Source organism: Chiroxiphia lanceolata, chromosome 6, assembly GCF_009829145.1.
Source record: "Chiroxiphia lanceolata isolate bChiLan1 chromosome 6, bChiLan1.pri, whole genome shotgun sequence".
Lineage (NCBI taxonomy): Eukaryota > Metazoa > Chordata > Aves > Passeriformes > Pipridae > Chiroxiphia > Chiroxiphia lanceolata.
Window position 1 is genome coordinate 37,703,551 of NC_045642.1, and position 14,087 is coordinate 37,717,637.

General features: G+C 40.1%; 1 protein-coding gene across 3 annotated transcripts in view; it reads left to right on the forward strand.

The window, feature by feature from the left end:
• Positions 1 to 3,496: 3,496 nt before the first annotated feature.
• The window catches only part of ARHGAP5 (Rho GTPase activating protein 5), a 47,767-nt gene continuing 37,176 nt past the window's right edge, over positions 3,497 to 14,087 (forward strand). Inside the window, exons 1-2 of one of the 3 annotated variants that reach the window (XM_032690465.1) lie at positions 3,497 to 3,797; positions 10,982 to 11,090. The gene's annotated coding sequence lies outside the window, so the exon portion shown is untranslated. The remainder of the gene's footprint in view (positions 3,798 to 10,981; positions 11,091 to 14,087) is intronic. The other 2 variants (XM_032690463.1, XM_032690464.1) reach the window with 2 other exon arrangements.

Sequence of the window (14,087 nt, forward strand, 5' to 3'; positions counted from 1 at the left end):
CACAGAGAAGGTGCTGTAGCATTGATTCTTAAACTTTATGCAAAACAGTGCCTCTCCCCTGAAGTGAGACAGACCTGGCAGTTCTCCTGTTTAATGAGGGATGTTGGGGAAGAGGCCTGAAAAGCAGCTTGTAGTAAAATAATATGTGCAGATTTCATATTCTGCAACCACAAAGAGCACATTGATTTTTGGTTCAGGACACTGGTAAGATTGCTTGCTTTGCACTTCCAAGTGGTGCTACAGAAACAATTATGGACAAGTGAGGGCAATTAAAAAAATGCTATACCTGTGAGAACTATGTGCATTGCTCATCTGATCTGTGGTTTGAAATCCTGCAATTCCAGAAGCATGGGGAGATAAGCCGTCTCTTCTCATTTGGCTTCAGATCACCAGAATCAGAGAAAACTGATGTACAGGCTTCTAGATACCTACAGTGTGCTTACTGTATTTGTGTTTATAATCAGCCTTTAAAGTATGAGGATATTTCTAAGATGAAACCTGCTACAAGGAAAGGCTCAAATAACAATTATAAATAACAAATGTTGCAAATCATTAATAACTTTCTTCTGAGTTTCTCAAGGTTTACTGAAACATTTCTCTGAAGTGCCTTTCTGTATAATTAACAAAACACTAACCTAGCTGAATTATTAATCAGTTTTCATTATTACACTTTATTTTGATGCTTTCTCTAAGTTATAGTGCTCCCTGCATTCTTCTCAGTCATTAAAAAGATTTTTTGAAATACTTCTTCAGACAAATATTCACAAATATTTCTGGAGTATTTTAATAAAATTTTATTTTAAAAATACTTTGATGGAGTTGCTTTCATTTATCTTACTGCTTCATTAGTGACATAAATCTTTAAGTAGCCCCATAAATCTAAATATTATGCTCTCATAAGGGCATAAAACTACCTGTTTTCTCATGGATTTGCAATTTTCTCACCACTTTCCTGTTGGAACTTTATAAACCTTGCATGTCTTAACATGCATCTGAAACAGTCTATGGGTATATCTCTGCCCAACAGTTAACATTAGACTGCAAAGCTTATACATTTCATAAAGTCTAGGAAAAACACTGTGTCATAAATCTGCTTAGAACCCTGCTTGCTGGTTCACTGGACATAATTCTTGACTTTTTGTAGCTTTACGCAAAATCAAGGGGCTTAATAAGCTCTGCAAAATCATAGCAAGCTGCCTGCTGCAGCCTGCCAGAACTTTGCATGCTTCTGGAAGGCCACCAGCAAAGGGAGTTTCTGCACATAAGTTGCCTCTGATTCTGGTGACCTGAAGTGAGGAAATCTATATGAAAATCAATTTCTGGCTTTACAGTCTTCCTCTGTTATATTAATTTTGGGGGTATATTTAGGGTCAGAGAAAAGAATTAGCTGATCTAATTCTGCCTGGAAATCCCTTCTTTTCTTTCACCAAGGGCTGTTTTGAAGCTGATGGTGTGTCTTATTGTGGACTAACATTGTAGGAAACTACTTATGCCTGCTGCCTTTCATCTGGTTGCATGCCTCTTTGTGAAGAGAACCTCCACATGTCTGTAACTAATGGTGTTGCCAACTGCTTCTGAGATGCTCCTTGCTGTCCTTGGATGCTTCAGGTTTGAGCTTGCTGGGAAAAGTTTCTTCCTCTTCCCAAGCCTATTCGCCTTGCTGAGGTTTTTATAAACTAAGATCAGGATCAAAGTAAGTGATACAATCAATTCCTGTATTAGAGGTGTTTCACATGATGGAACTTTATGAAAATTCTCTAATATGAACTGCTTAAGGTAATTAATACCTAAGCAGTTTTAGAAGGATACAGATCTTACTCCTTTAAATTTCTGTTAAAGCCAATAACTCTCAAAAGATTTTTCTTTTTATGTGAATATAAGGTTTTGATTCTGGTTATGTGAAATGGGGCCTTAATCATCCAAGGTATTTATTTTGAACAAAAACAACAAAGCAACAAACCACAAAAAGCTCAAAATCAGGTAATTCAGATTAAAATTAAGTTCTGATTTTAGGCTTCTTTAGCTTGCCTTTTTTTTTTTTTTTTAACTAGGACGTGACTGCAAAAACTTTTGAACAGATGCTGCAATTACAGTGTCAAATAATTTTTGATTTCTTTAAGGTGGGCCTTCCTAAGATGAGTATTTCTAGAAATAGTCTCATGTAAGGCAGTGTTCATGCTAGGCTGTCCACTCAAATTTAACATGAAAAGGTTTAGCTAGTTAGAATTTTCTCAAAAATTCAAGTTTACAGGTAATGTGTCTTTAGAAAGGATCTGATTTTGTAAATATTTTAATTTCCTAATTTTCAGATATGAAAGTTTAAGATGTGCATGCAATATGTAAAATTGTACAGAATCAACCATATTGTTAATAAATATTATGATGACAACTCAAAACTTGGACTGTGCCAGCAATAAGATTGCTAGTAAAATATTAATTTATTCCTTTGTATGCATACATATAAGTGATCTTTAGTAATACAGGATGCATAGAATATGCATTTCTGCATGCACAGAAATATGGTGTATGTGCATGATGCCCATAGATGCCATCCCCCATGGTGGATAGAGTAGATTAGCACCTATTTACTATTTTTTTTTGCTGTGTCCCATGCCTCACCTGCCACTGCCTGTGGAAACCCAGCTCCAGAGGCAGGAGCGCGAAGCTTCGCAATCCCATCACTACCTAAGTGTGTAACAGGCCTTACGTACAACCCTGGAGGGTACTGAGGACGGAAGAGGGATTTCACCTCCTGCACCACGTGCAAACAGCAGCATGTAAGGACTATGCCGAAAGCTTGTGCTGCCTTTGGTTGCTTAACCCAACTCTGAGCTACCCGTGGCTGGTAGCCCTGCAAGGGATGTCCTACACCTGCAGCCCACAGAGCAGGCCCCACTGCCAGCCCTCTTTTCAATGATTGCCAGACGAAAGAAGTACTGTGTTACACTGCCTAAACCTGGGAAATGTTGGGACTAGTTACACTAGTTACGAGTGCTGGCAAGAGAGGAGGGAAGACAAGCCTGACCGAGGCAACATTTTTGCATTTTTTAATTCCATCGTAGTCCTCCGCCATTTTCCTCCTTTAGAGGCAGCGCTGCTGGGTGTAAGCTGAGGCCGCGCCCCGGGGGTCTCCGTCCCTTCGGCGGGCCGATGGCCCGGGATCAAGCCCGTGGCCGCCTGCGCGCCGCTCGCGTTGGGGCACGGCGGCATCCCGGCCTGCGCCGCTGTCCCAGGCGGGACTCGAACCCCCGGCCTTCCAGCTCCCGGCTCCCTGCGCTACCCGCGCGGCCACCTGGGCACGAGCGGGGTACCCCAGCCGCGCGCGCCCGCCCGGGCCGGGCAGGGAAGGGGGGCGGGGCGGCGCGCGTGCGCGCGCAGCTGGCGGCTGGCCGCGCGCGCTCTCCCAGGCTTCCCAGGGAATCCAGCGGCAGCAGGAAGAGGCGCTTCCCCGCGCACGCGCAGCTGGCCGGGCGGGCGCGCGCTGAGCCGCGGCGGCGGGAGGGAGGGGGGAGGGGAGGGAAGCTGCTGAGGTAAAGTTAGGGGGAGAGAGAGACTCCGTCAGCGAAGCGAGAGCCGGGGAGGCTCGGCGGCCGCCATTACTGAGCCGAGAGCGCCGGGGAGGCAGCGGAGAGACGGGACGGGGCTGCGGCGGCCGGGAGCGCTCGGGAGCTGCGGGCCGGAGAGCGGAGAGAGCCCCGCGGGGAAGAGAAGCCGCCGGGGGCGCCGGCGTGGAGAGAGCGTCCCGGGAATGCTGCCGCTCCCGCCGCCGCCGAGGAGCCGGATCCCGACGGCGCGAGGTGAGGGCAGGAATGCGGTCCCGTGGGAGCCGGCCCGGCCCGGCCCGGAGCGGGGCGGCCGGGCCGGCAGGCGGAGGGGAGCGGGGGGAGGAGCGGCCGCAGCCCCCGAGCCGCGGCGGGCGCTGCCTGCCCAGCGCGGGGCTGGGGCCGCGTGCGGAGCGGGACCGGCCCCGCGCCCCCGCACAGCCCCCCCGGCACCGCCGGCCCGCAGGGGAGGCAGGAGGGGCAGGGAGCGGAGCGCCTGGTCCCAGACAGGTGATGAAGGCCTGAGCAATGGGAGGGTCTGAGCCTGCTGTACGAGGCTGCCAGCTGGTCACGGCTCTCCAGGGAGGGAGGAAGGCAGGAAGGGGAGCTTCCCTGCTCCTCTCTCCTTCCTTCCTCGTTCCCTTCTTCTCCCTACTCGTTCAGCTTCCTCCTTTCTTCCATTCTTACTACCTCCCCCCCCTTTTTCCTTTCTGTGTACTTCTTTTCATTCTCATTATCCCTTGCTCATTCACACCTTTTCTGTTCTTTCCCTCCTCTACTAAATTTGAACACTTGTCCATTCGTCTCCTCCTTCCTTTCACCTTCAAATATTGCTCGATATTAAATTTCACAAAACTTCACTCTCCTAATGATGTGTGCATTTCTGTTTTTCCACCAGGTGGATTTTAAGGCTTTGGAATAGGGTAGTCAATTGCAGTGGTGCAGCTTGCAAGCATTTTGAATCCTTTAAACCAGCATAACCTTTAGACTCTCTCCACCCAAGGGAATCACCAGAGACATACAGATATAATGCCGTGGTGTTGTAAATATAGGACATAAGGAATATAAACCACTGTTTTAATTAGAAATAGAAGCAGGACTATATAGTTATAAAAGGAAGACATACTTGTCACCTTCTCCCCATAATACACCCCACCCCTATGTACCCCCCTCTTTTGCCCTCTCCTGTATTGCTTTTCATGTCAGCGTGGAATATTTCCTTAATAAGTAGGAGGGAAACATTTTTAATCTAGACCAAAATAGGCCTGTGGGGGTATGTGTGTATTCTTTACTGTCATGCAGATAACTGGAGGATTTTTTTTCTTAATAAAGATTCTTGACAGAAATTTGAAAACTCTACACTGCAGAGTAAAAGCAGTAAAGAGAGAACAGCATTTGCTGGTCAACTGGACGTCCATTTTAAACCTGTGCATTGAAGCCAGTTGCAGCACTGATGCCTGTATACTTATTCTATAAATGAATGAGGAGTTAATAGGTGCTTTTTTTTTTCAGCTGTGCTGTCTTACCTTCTGAAGGTTCTTTGGCTTGGCAGTCGTTTTCAGCAGTGATATCAGTGACCAGAGTTAACTGCCTTCTAATAAAACCCATACTTATTTATAGTACATATCTAAAACAAGGATATTACAAATATTCATCCAGGTGCATTTTTATGAGGCTTTATTTTCATTTTTGTGCTGCTTTGAAAATTATTTTTAAGAAGTATTAAAATTCTTAAAATTCTATAGTACTCTACTAAAACTCAGTGTTGCTAGAGCTTAGGAAGTATGATGCAAATATGGTAGTTTTTAAAAAAAGTCTATTAAAGTATCAAAATTGTTTAAGCATTTGTTACATTATTACTAGCTTATTTTAGTATAAGTTGCTTTTAAGCTTGTAACATACAGAACTGAAGTAGCATGCTTTTTTTTTCTTTTTTTTTTTTTTAAAGTATCCCTATCTGAAGCAACTGCCATTGTTGTAAAATGGTAAATAATTGCAGCCAGATGCCTACCACTCCCTGGTATTGGAGTTTACTTTAGCTAAGGTGTTGCATGTGTAACACAATCCAATTAAATACTTTAGGCTCAGACTTAATTCTTTTAAAATGCTATATTTAGCACTAACAGAATCAAATGCTGCACATGTTTTTCATGCTAAAGATAAAATATGCTTTCCTAGAGCCGTAGGTGTTTTTTCCATGTGCAGACTTTGTAGAAAAGAAAAGCACTGATCATAATAATAGATTGTTCTGTGTAACTTTCCCTGTTGGGACTTGTTATTTGAGTAGATGGTGCAAAAATAATTCCATTCTATTTAATAAAGATATTAAAAGGATGTTGATGATATCTTAAGGCTTCCAAAAGTACTTTCTTGACACAAGATAAATCCCACGTACGGGCATCCTTCAGGAATATTTTGTATAAAACTTCAGAATACTCCCCTACGTTTAGTATGCTACTACATGGTGTGTTCCTAGAATTCCATGCATCAGGCATTCTTTGGGGGTGACACCCTCTGACCTTCGCTGAGAGAATGGAAGTTTGTGAAGCCGAATATCCGTCGCTAAGTTCTGCTGGCACGGTGACGTCGGTGAGCAGGCTGAAAACAGGCACATTTCTGGCCATGACGTAGCTGTGCGAGTGAAGCCGGTGGTGCATTCCTGCTCGGCGATAAGGAAGGAATGCTGTCCAGAGGGGCCTGCCGCGGGCTCGCGCCGCTAGGGGGCTTTGCCCGCGCGGCGCTCCCGGGCCCGGGGCCGCTTCCTCCTCTGCCAGGGCTCCGCAACTCGGGGCTCTGACTGACGGTGTCGTTTCAGGAGGTCCCAGTTACACTGGGAATTGTGTCCTAGGAATGCCAGCATTCCCCCTCCCCCTGTCTGTGTTATTTCTTTCCTAATGGGCACACACAACTCGTAATCACTCCTTAATCACTTCATTTATTTGTTGTTTTTTCTTTTTTTACTCTGAGAATTTTTAGCCTAGTGGTCAAGGTAAGTGAGGTGGAAGACTTACATTTTACAGATTATTATTTAAACCCTCTCATCACTTCCTTATATTTACAGTTTCAGTGAAATATTTAAAGAAAAGCAAGTTGAAAATTCCTCCTAGGAAAATCTGAAACAATCATCATGAAGTTACTTTGAATTCGCATGCTGTGTTTTTCTAGTCACTTAACACCTATTGGAAACCAAAATAATTAATCTGTGGCTGGTTCTGCACACTACATTTTGTGGTAAATAAGAGTTGTTTTTTTGAGTTAGAATTCCCACGCAGTTTTGCAACTCTGCATCAAACAGTTGACATACAAACATGACAGAAGAATGTTCACTTTAAAAAGCAAAACCAATACCCACATGCACAATTTTTTTGGAAATGTGTATATTGATGTATTTTGGCATTAATTTATTTAAGTTGGCTAATTATCATGCAGAATATTATTTGCTGCTAACTTATACCTTTTCCCTTGCTCATTTCATAATTTTAAAAAGTGGATAACCGGTGTTGTCATTTTCCGCAGGTAGAAATGACACATATGGCTTGTACAAGGTCAAACAACAAACTACTGTTTGAATTAAGTCTCAGAACTCCATGATGTTGTGTCCTGGCTTCTATACTGCAGTTACTCATGAAGCAAATAATGTGAAATGATCCAGATATGTGGATCAGTGAAACTAGTTGAAGTTGCTGTTACCATGATGTAAATTTTCATTTTTTTTTTCCCCAGAAAAAGCATTTTAGCCCCTTTTCTGTCCTTACCTGGATCCCTCCTTTCTCATTGGTTCTTTTTCTTTCTTCTGTTTTTATAAGTTCTTTGATGAATTGGCTTTGTAAAATTACTCCATTAGTTCTTTTGTGTTCTTTGTGAGTAACTCTGTAAATACACCTGATCAGGTAGTCTTGCCATGAGAAACTTCTCTGAGCACTATGCATATCTTTGGTAGGAGCTTATCCTTTGCAAAAGGAATTAAGAGTTTATTTTTCCTGTAAACTTGCACTGTTTCCTTTCCTGTTAAAATACAAGCTTTGAACCTATATTGAGTGCTTTCAGATATTCAGAAATCTGAAGATAAGTAACTTGAGAGGCCTGAGTTAGAATACTGCAGTGCTGGTAATTTTAACCTTTTCAGTTTACCTGTTTATTGTACCCTGATCTCATTTATGTAGATTGGTGTTTTTTGTTTGTGTGGGGTGGTGTTTTTTTTGTTGTTGTTTTTGTTTATTTGAGTTTTTTGTTGGTTTTTGTTTGGTTTTTTTTTGTGGAGAGCAACAATGATAATAGATGCCTCTGGCTTGTGAGATTCCAGCTAAAGAATGATATTTTGTTTTGATTTTAGAAATAATGTTTAGGCCCTGATTTAATTTTAGGTAATACACTGGTGGTCTTCAGTGTATTATTATTGATAGAAGACATTTAGTGAACTTAGTAGGAACTAGGAGCTTTGAACTTCATTTTTTAAACACAGTTTCCCTGTTTTGCTTTATAATATGAAGTTGGACAGTTGGGGTTTTTTTCCTCTTTTTTTTTTCTTTTAAATTGATTACTTTGCTTTTGTATGCAAAGAATTTTCTAGGCTACAGAACTCCCTTAGGGATAGTAGTTGTTATCATACTAACCACATCTGACTCCAACAGTGGTTGGAGTTATCCATTCTCATCCTTCATTTACCTAGCATGATTAATCCACTTAATACCACTTAAATTGTATTCCTCTTCAGTCACAGTATCACTACTGAAGGCATTTCAAGATATTGTCCTTTACTGTCTTGTTGCTTTATTGAGCTTACTTTCTGATAAGCAATCTGGATAATTTTTTTCTGCGTGTTGGCTGATACTTAGCTAATTTTACCAGAGTGTTGCATTTACCTTTATTTATAAATAAGATTTCAAGTACTGTTACTTAATTAAGGTTACCAGCACTTGTGAAGGCAAGAGTATTGGCATGTGACTAAAGAGCAAGGGACACATTAAGTGGTTAGGACCTCAGCAGACTTAGATGATTTGAAATTGTTGATAAGGTGATATTGGTATACTCTCTATCTGGTTTTATTTCTACAAAGGATTTTCATTTGAAGGGAAGATTTCTTATGCTTGTTTGAGTGAAAAAGATAACTCTTGGTAAATACTGAATGAGAAATGACTACATTACATTAAGGTATATCAATATATTTTTTTTTAACTGGTTGTCGAAGGGAAAACAGTTTAATTGTTATTCTGTTATGTTTTGGATAGAGCTGTAGTTACTGATGGGCTGATAGGGAATTTGGGTACTGTACTAAATATTTTCCAATGCCAAGTTTTGGTTCTCAAAAAGTAAGAAGTGAGGAATGACTTGGTATAAAAACTTGGAGTCACGGTCCTTGATATTATGAATGCACAGTGCTTTCAGACTCAACCTCCAAACCATTTCAGTGATACCTATTGTGTTTGAATTTACTTTGTGAACTGCTGCAGAGGTCACAGTAACTTTCCGTTGGTGTATTTGTATACCTTGCAAAGCAGACTAGGCTGTGATGGCCCTTTTATTCGTGTGTGCCTTTCTTTACTTGACCAGGTAATTTACAAACTCTATGGCAAGACTGTGGTAATTAAAACTAACCCTGGAAAATACTGATCCATGAACTTTTGTGTTTAGACAACACTACAGAGTGAGTAAAGGACTCGGAGAAAACACTCTTTATTTTCCCTGTTGGCAGTTGCTTAAATAGTTGATGGTCATAAGCAATTCTATAGACTCTTTCAGACAACATATTGGCTTCAGCCATGTTAAGTCTAAAACATTTTTAGATTCAAAAAGCAAATTTGGAAGGTGTTGAGAAATATTCAGAATGTTTATCTGTAGGTGATTTTCTTGACTATGGGCCCATCTACAAGTTCCTGTGCAGCCACAATTACTAAATAATGATAGATGATTAATTGTTCCAGTATTTATTACTTGCTATTAATATGGCATTCTATTCTAATGTTTAGAATTCAGGTCAGAAGACTTTGGGAAACATTATTTGAAAAATAGGACTTTTTCTGGCCTCTTAATGCTTCTGACTGATCTTGTGGAGGCCTGTCTTTGATCTTTCTCTAGTGGCAGTGTCCCCCAAGCCTCAGATGCATTTCTCTCCCTCTGTCTGCTCTTCCACATACTGGGTTCTTCAGAGTCCCATAGTCTTGTTTCCTTGTGAGCAGCTGTCTGCTCTGCTCCTCTAGCTGGGGACATAAAGGAGTGTCACAGGTAGGAGGTAAGGGCAGGGAGCAGCACTTACCTCCTGTCTTCTCTTTCAAGTGATAGAATTTAGCACTGGAGCTTGGCTAGGCTTAATGCAGGACTGATGACCTGTGCCTATTGATTTTAGTGTTGTTTGATACCATAAGATGAGTTACTATTTTGCTGTTAGTTACAGTGTTATGGTGGTATAGGTATATTGTTTATTAGTATTGCCAAACCTTTTTTGTCCAAAAGAGAATTTACTAAAGCTAGTTATATTATTCCACAGCAAGGTGGAATTTCTAATAATATAATTGTAAATGGCAAAACAAGAAAAAACTCTCCTGTACCATTTTGGTGTAATGTTTAGCACATAGATAGCATGGTACTGCATCTTGCTTAAAAATCATACCTTTCCTTAGCTGAAAATGGCTTACATAATGATCCACTGCAAGTGCCCCAAGTTCCTGTCCTTTTCTGCTTCACAGTGTGTGCATCACTGGCCTGGCAAAGTCTGGGCTTTTTGTGTATACAAAGGGAAGAACAATGGAAGAGAGTTCTGTTTTTGGTTACTTCACAGTACCATCCCTGCAGTAAAATCAACAGTTAACAAAGTTATACTAATAATTTGTACCCGAGTTGAGAATTCAAAATCTTCAAATATGATTGTACTTCCAATATACTTCTAATTTGTCACAGTTTATGATGCCTTTTAATGTAGAAATGCTGTATTACAGGTAAAAGAGTTCTGACGTAGATAAGTGTTTTTTTCTAGTAGTAAAATATATGTACGTGTAATCAGACTTAGATTCATTTAATATATTTTGTACTTACTGACTGTACCAACTTCATATTAGAAAATTATGTTCTAGTTAGTTTAGAATTCCAAATTCTACAAGTGATTAGTGATTTTTATATCTCACATTTTGTCTGTTATCTGAGAAACTATATTAATTTTTTTCAGAAGAGGCTTCTGCAACTTAGGTATTGTTAAAATACCAAGTTGAACTTTAAATCTCAGTTACTTAAGAACTGTCCCCTCTCTGTCTCAAGTATTATTAGCTGTGCTTGCAGGATTTAACCCTCTAAACCTAGAGGAAGACCAACTTGAGCTCTTGAGTTTTGTTTATGGCTTTAAAATGAGGAAAATGATCCTCATGCATAGGTGAAATGTACCCTCTCTGATTACCGCTTCTGCTTTCATAAAATTGAAACTTTTAATGATACTTACTTTTTGTTTTCAGATCCCTCAGGGAAGGACTTACTGAAGGGCACTGTTTAAATGTGTGACATCACTGCAGGAAGATCACAGCAGGATAATAACCATCTTGCTTTGCACCTTTTTTCCTAAGGGTAAGTTTGGGCTTTAGGCGTTGTGTTTAAGGGGGGAGGTGGGTGAGTAAGTACAAGATGCTACACCTTATTTTCTTTATAACTGCATTTGGAAATATAGAAGTCTGTAGAGACAAGGTCCTACAGTTCATCTGTAGATGGTCAGAGATTCTTCCTGCGGTGATGTCATACACTTTGTATCTTCTGAGTTCTTCAGAATTTTCATGAGAGATATTATTTTCAAGTCTAAGCTTGAAATTACTTGGGGAAATCAAACAACCCCTCCTTTGAATCTGTAACAAAGATGGAGAGGGGGAGGTGAAGTAATGAATCGGAGTGTTTACAATTTGTTATAATTGAATTAGGCAGATTGAAGTAAGATAATGGAACTAACTTACCATGAATTTCCAGTGTGTATACTTTAAAACTGTACAAAACCATAAAATACCTTTGCAGTAGTGGTATAGTGAAATGGAAGTCTTCCATTTGGGGAGCAATTTAATGATGATTACATATTAAATGCAAAGCCATTATAATGTCAGATTTTTACCAGTTTTATTACTTAATTAACGTATATTTCATTTTGTGACTTTACTTTGTACAATCAGGGCAAAGTAGAAACTTTATTAAAAAAAAAGAAAACCACAGTGGTTTTAAATATTTTCAGTGATTCAGCTCCCACTATGATGAAAATCTTCCATGTCAGAAACTTTATGACAGACTGATGTGTTTGTTTTCCCTTTGTCAGTGTCCCATTTCACCTTACTCTTTGTACTTACTCACTTAAAAATATATTGATTTAACAAGACATTTTATAGACGGAGGAGGAACAACTTTTGCTACGTGAGGATGTAGAGTATATGAAAATATTGATTGTTTCTTATAAACTAATTGCAAATCGACAGTGTCTTCCTGATGAAATATAATAATCCTACAGATGAAGATTTTTGTGTTTAGTCCACATCATGTCTGTATTGTACTGTGGCAAACAGAAAACATTTTATGGTGAAAGTGCTGAATAAACTTCTCGTTGTAACAGTGTGAATGATACTGCTATGATAAGCTTTGCTTTAGAAAGAAAACAGTGGGTTTATTTGTAGTAATATAAATAGTGGCTTATAAAGGGTGTTACTTTTGCTAAGTATTTTTATTCCCAGAGCCACTTTCTGTTAGTTCTGAATTCTGTAGTTTGAGTGTAGTAAACACAGTGGAAACAGTGGAACGTTCTCTTTTCTGAATGTCTTTAAATAATCTGATTTAAACAAAAAATAACTGTACAGCATAAAAGTTTCAGTTCTTGCAATCTAAAAGGTCTCAAATATAAAAATTGGATTTTTTTCTTTGTGTTTTATAATGAAATGGATACCTGTTTTTTCTAAAAACGGTACTTTCCTTCACTGATTTTTATAACTGAAAGCTGTTTTTATGTGTGTGGTTTTTATTTTATGGTTTTGTTTATTAATTTCAATACAAATGTAGTTACATATATACTATGTTTCTGGTCAGAACACTGGTTTTCCATTTCTAGGTGCTTAAGTTGGAAAGCTGCTTTGGCTGGGGGTTGTTTCTATACACAAGATACTAAAGGTTTCAATATTTTTATCTTCTCTTACAATTTTTAGTGATATAAATACTTCTGCTGCATGTCTTGAAACTCAGATGTGTTTTAGCACTTGTGAATTAGTTTTACAGGTATTAAAGCAGATTTTGAGAGCTGTTTGGATAACAGATTCTGCACATTTTAAAGTAAAGGAAGATACAATATCTTTCTTAACAAATTGTTGCTAAGAATGACAAAGTGTATAACAAAGCTGAGATACTGAGACTAAAATTTCCGTATTGATGCTTGTTATACTCTTCTTCTTAAAAGGACTGTTTAAAGATTTGTTTACGTACATTGTGTTGCTACTCTACAAATGTTAAAGTAGGTATATTAAGTACAGGAGAATGTACCTTTCATTTATAGTGCTGTGTGATAGCTGTCTTTTTACCAAGAAAATGGGAGGAATATTCTTACCGAAATATTTTCACAGAATATAGAACAGTGTAGGTTGGAAGAGACCTCTGGATGTCCAACCTTCCTGCTCAAGCAGGGTCACCTAGGGCAGGTTGCCCAGGCCTACATCTACATGGCTTTTGAATATCTCTAATGCAGGATCCTTTACAACCTTTCTGGGCAAATCAGACCAGTGCTCAGTCACCCTTATAATGAAAAAAGTGTTTCCTGATGTTCATATGGCACCTTATGTTTAGTCTGTGCCCTCTCCTGTCCTGTTATTGAGCACCACTGAAAAGAGTCTGGCTCTGCCTTCTTTGCACCTTTCCTCCAAATATTTGTACACATTGAAGAGATCTCCCCTGAGTCTTCTTGCCAGGCTAAAGAGTCCCAGCTCTCCTAGCCTTTCCTTAAGTGAGAGATGCTGTAGTGCTTTAATCAGGTTAGTGCAGCAGGGGGTCACTTTCTCCAATAGCTCTGTATCTCTCTTGTAGTGTAGAACTGAACACAGTGCATCAGCGGCTACAGTGTTGCGAAGACGGGAAGGTTTGCCTACCTTGATCTGCTGGCAGTACTTTGGCTAATGCTGCCCAGGGTACTGTTAGCCTTGTTTGCCACAAGTGCACATTGCTGGCTCGTGTTTGTGTCTGCTGAAATCCCCAGGTCCTGTTCTGTACAACTGCTTTCCAGCCAGGTGGCTCTCAGCATATATTGGTACCTGGGGTTATTCCTCCCTGGGTGCAGGGACTGTATCAGCCACTCCTCCAGTTTTGTCATCAATGAACTCGCTGAGGGTACATTCCCCTCCATCGTCCAAGTCACTAATGAAGATTTTGAACGATATTGGACCCAGTACTAACCCTAGTACATCGCTAGTTACTGGTCCCCAACTAGATTTCATGTCACTGACACAAACTGGTGGGCCCAGTCATTCGGCCATTCAATTTTTTTTTGTTTCTTCATAATGTAATTGTTTCTAAAACAGTAAATATTTTTCCATTTGCAGTATGCATGCAAGCACA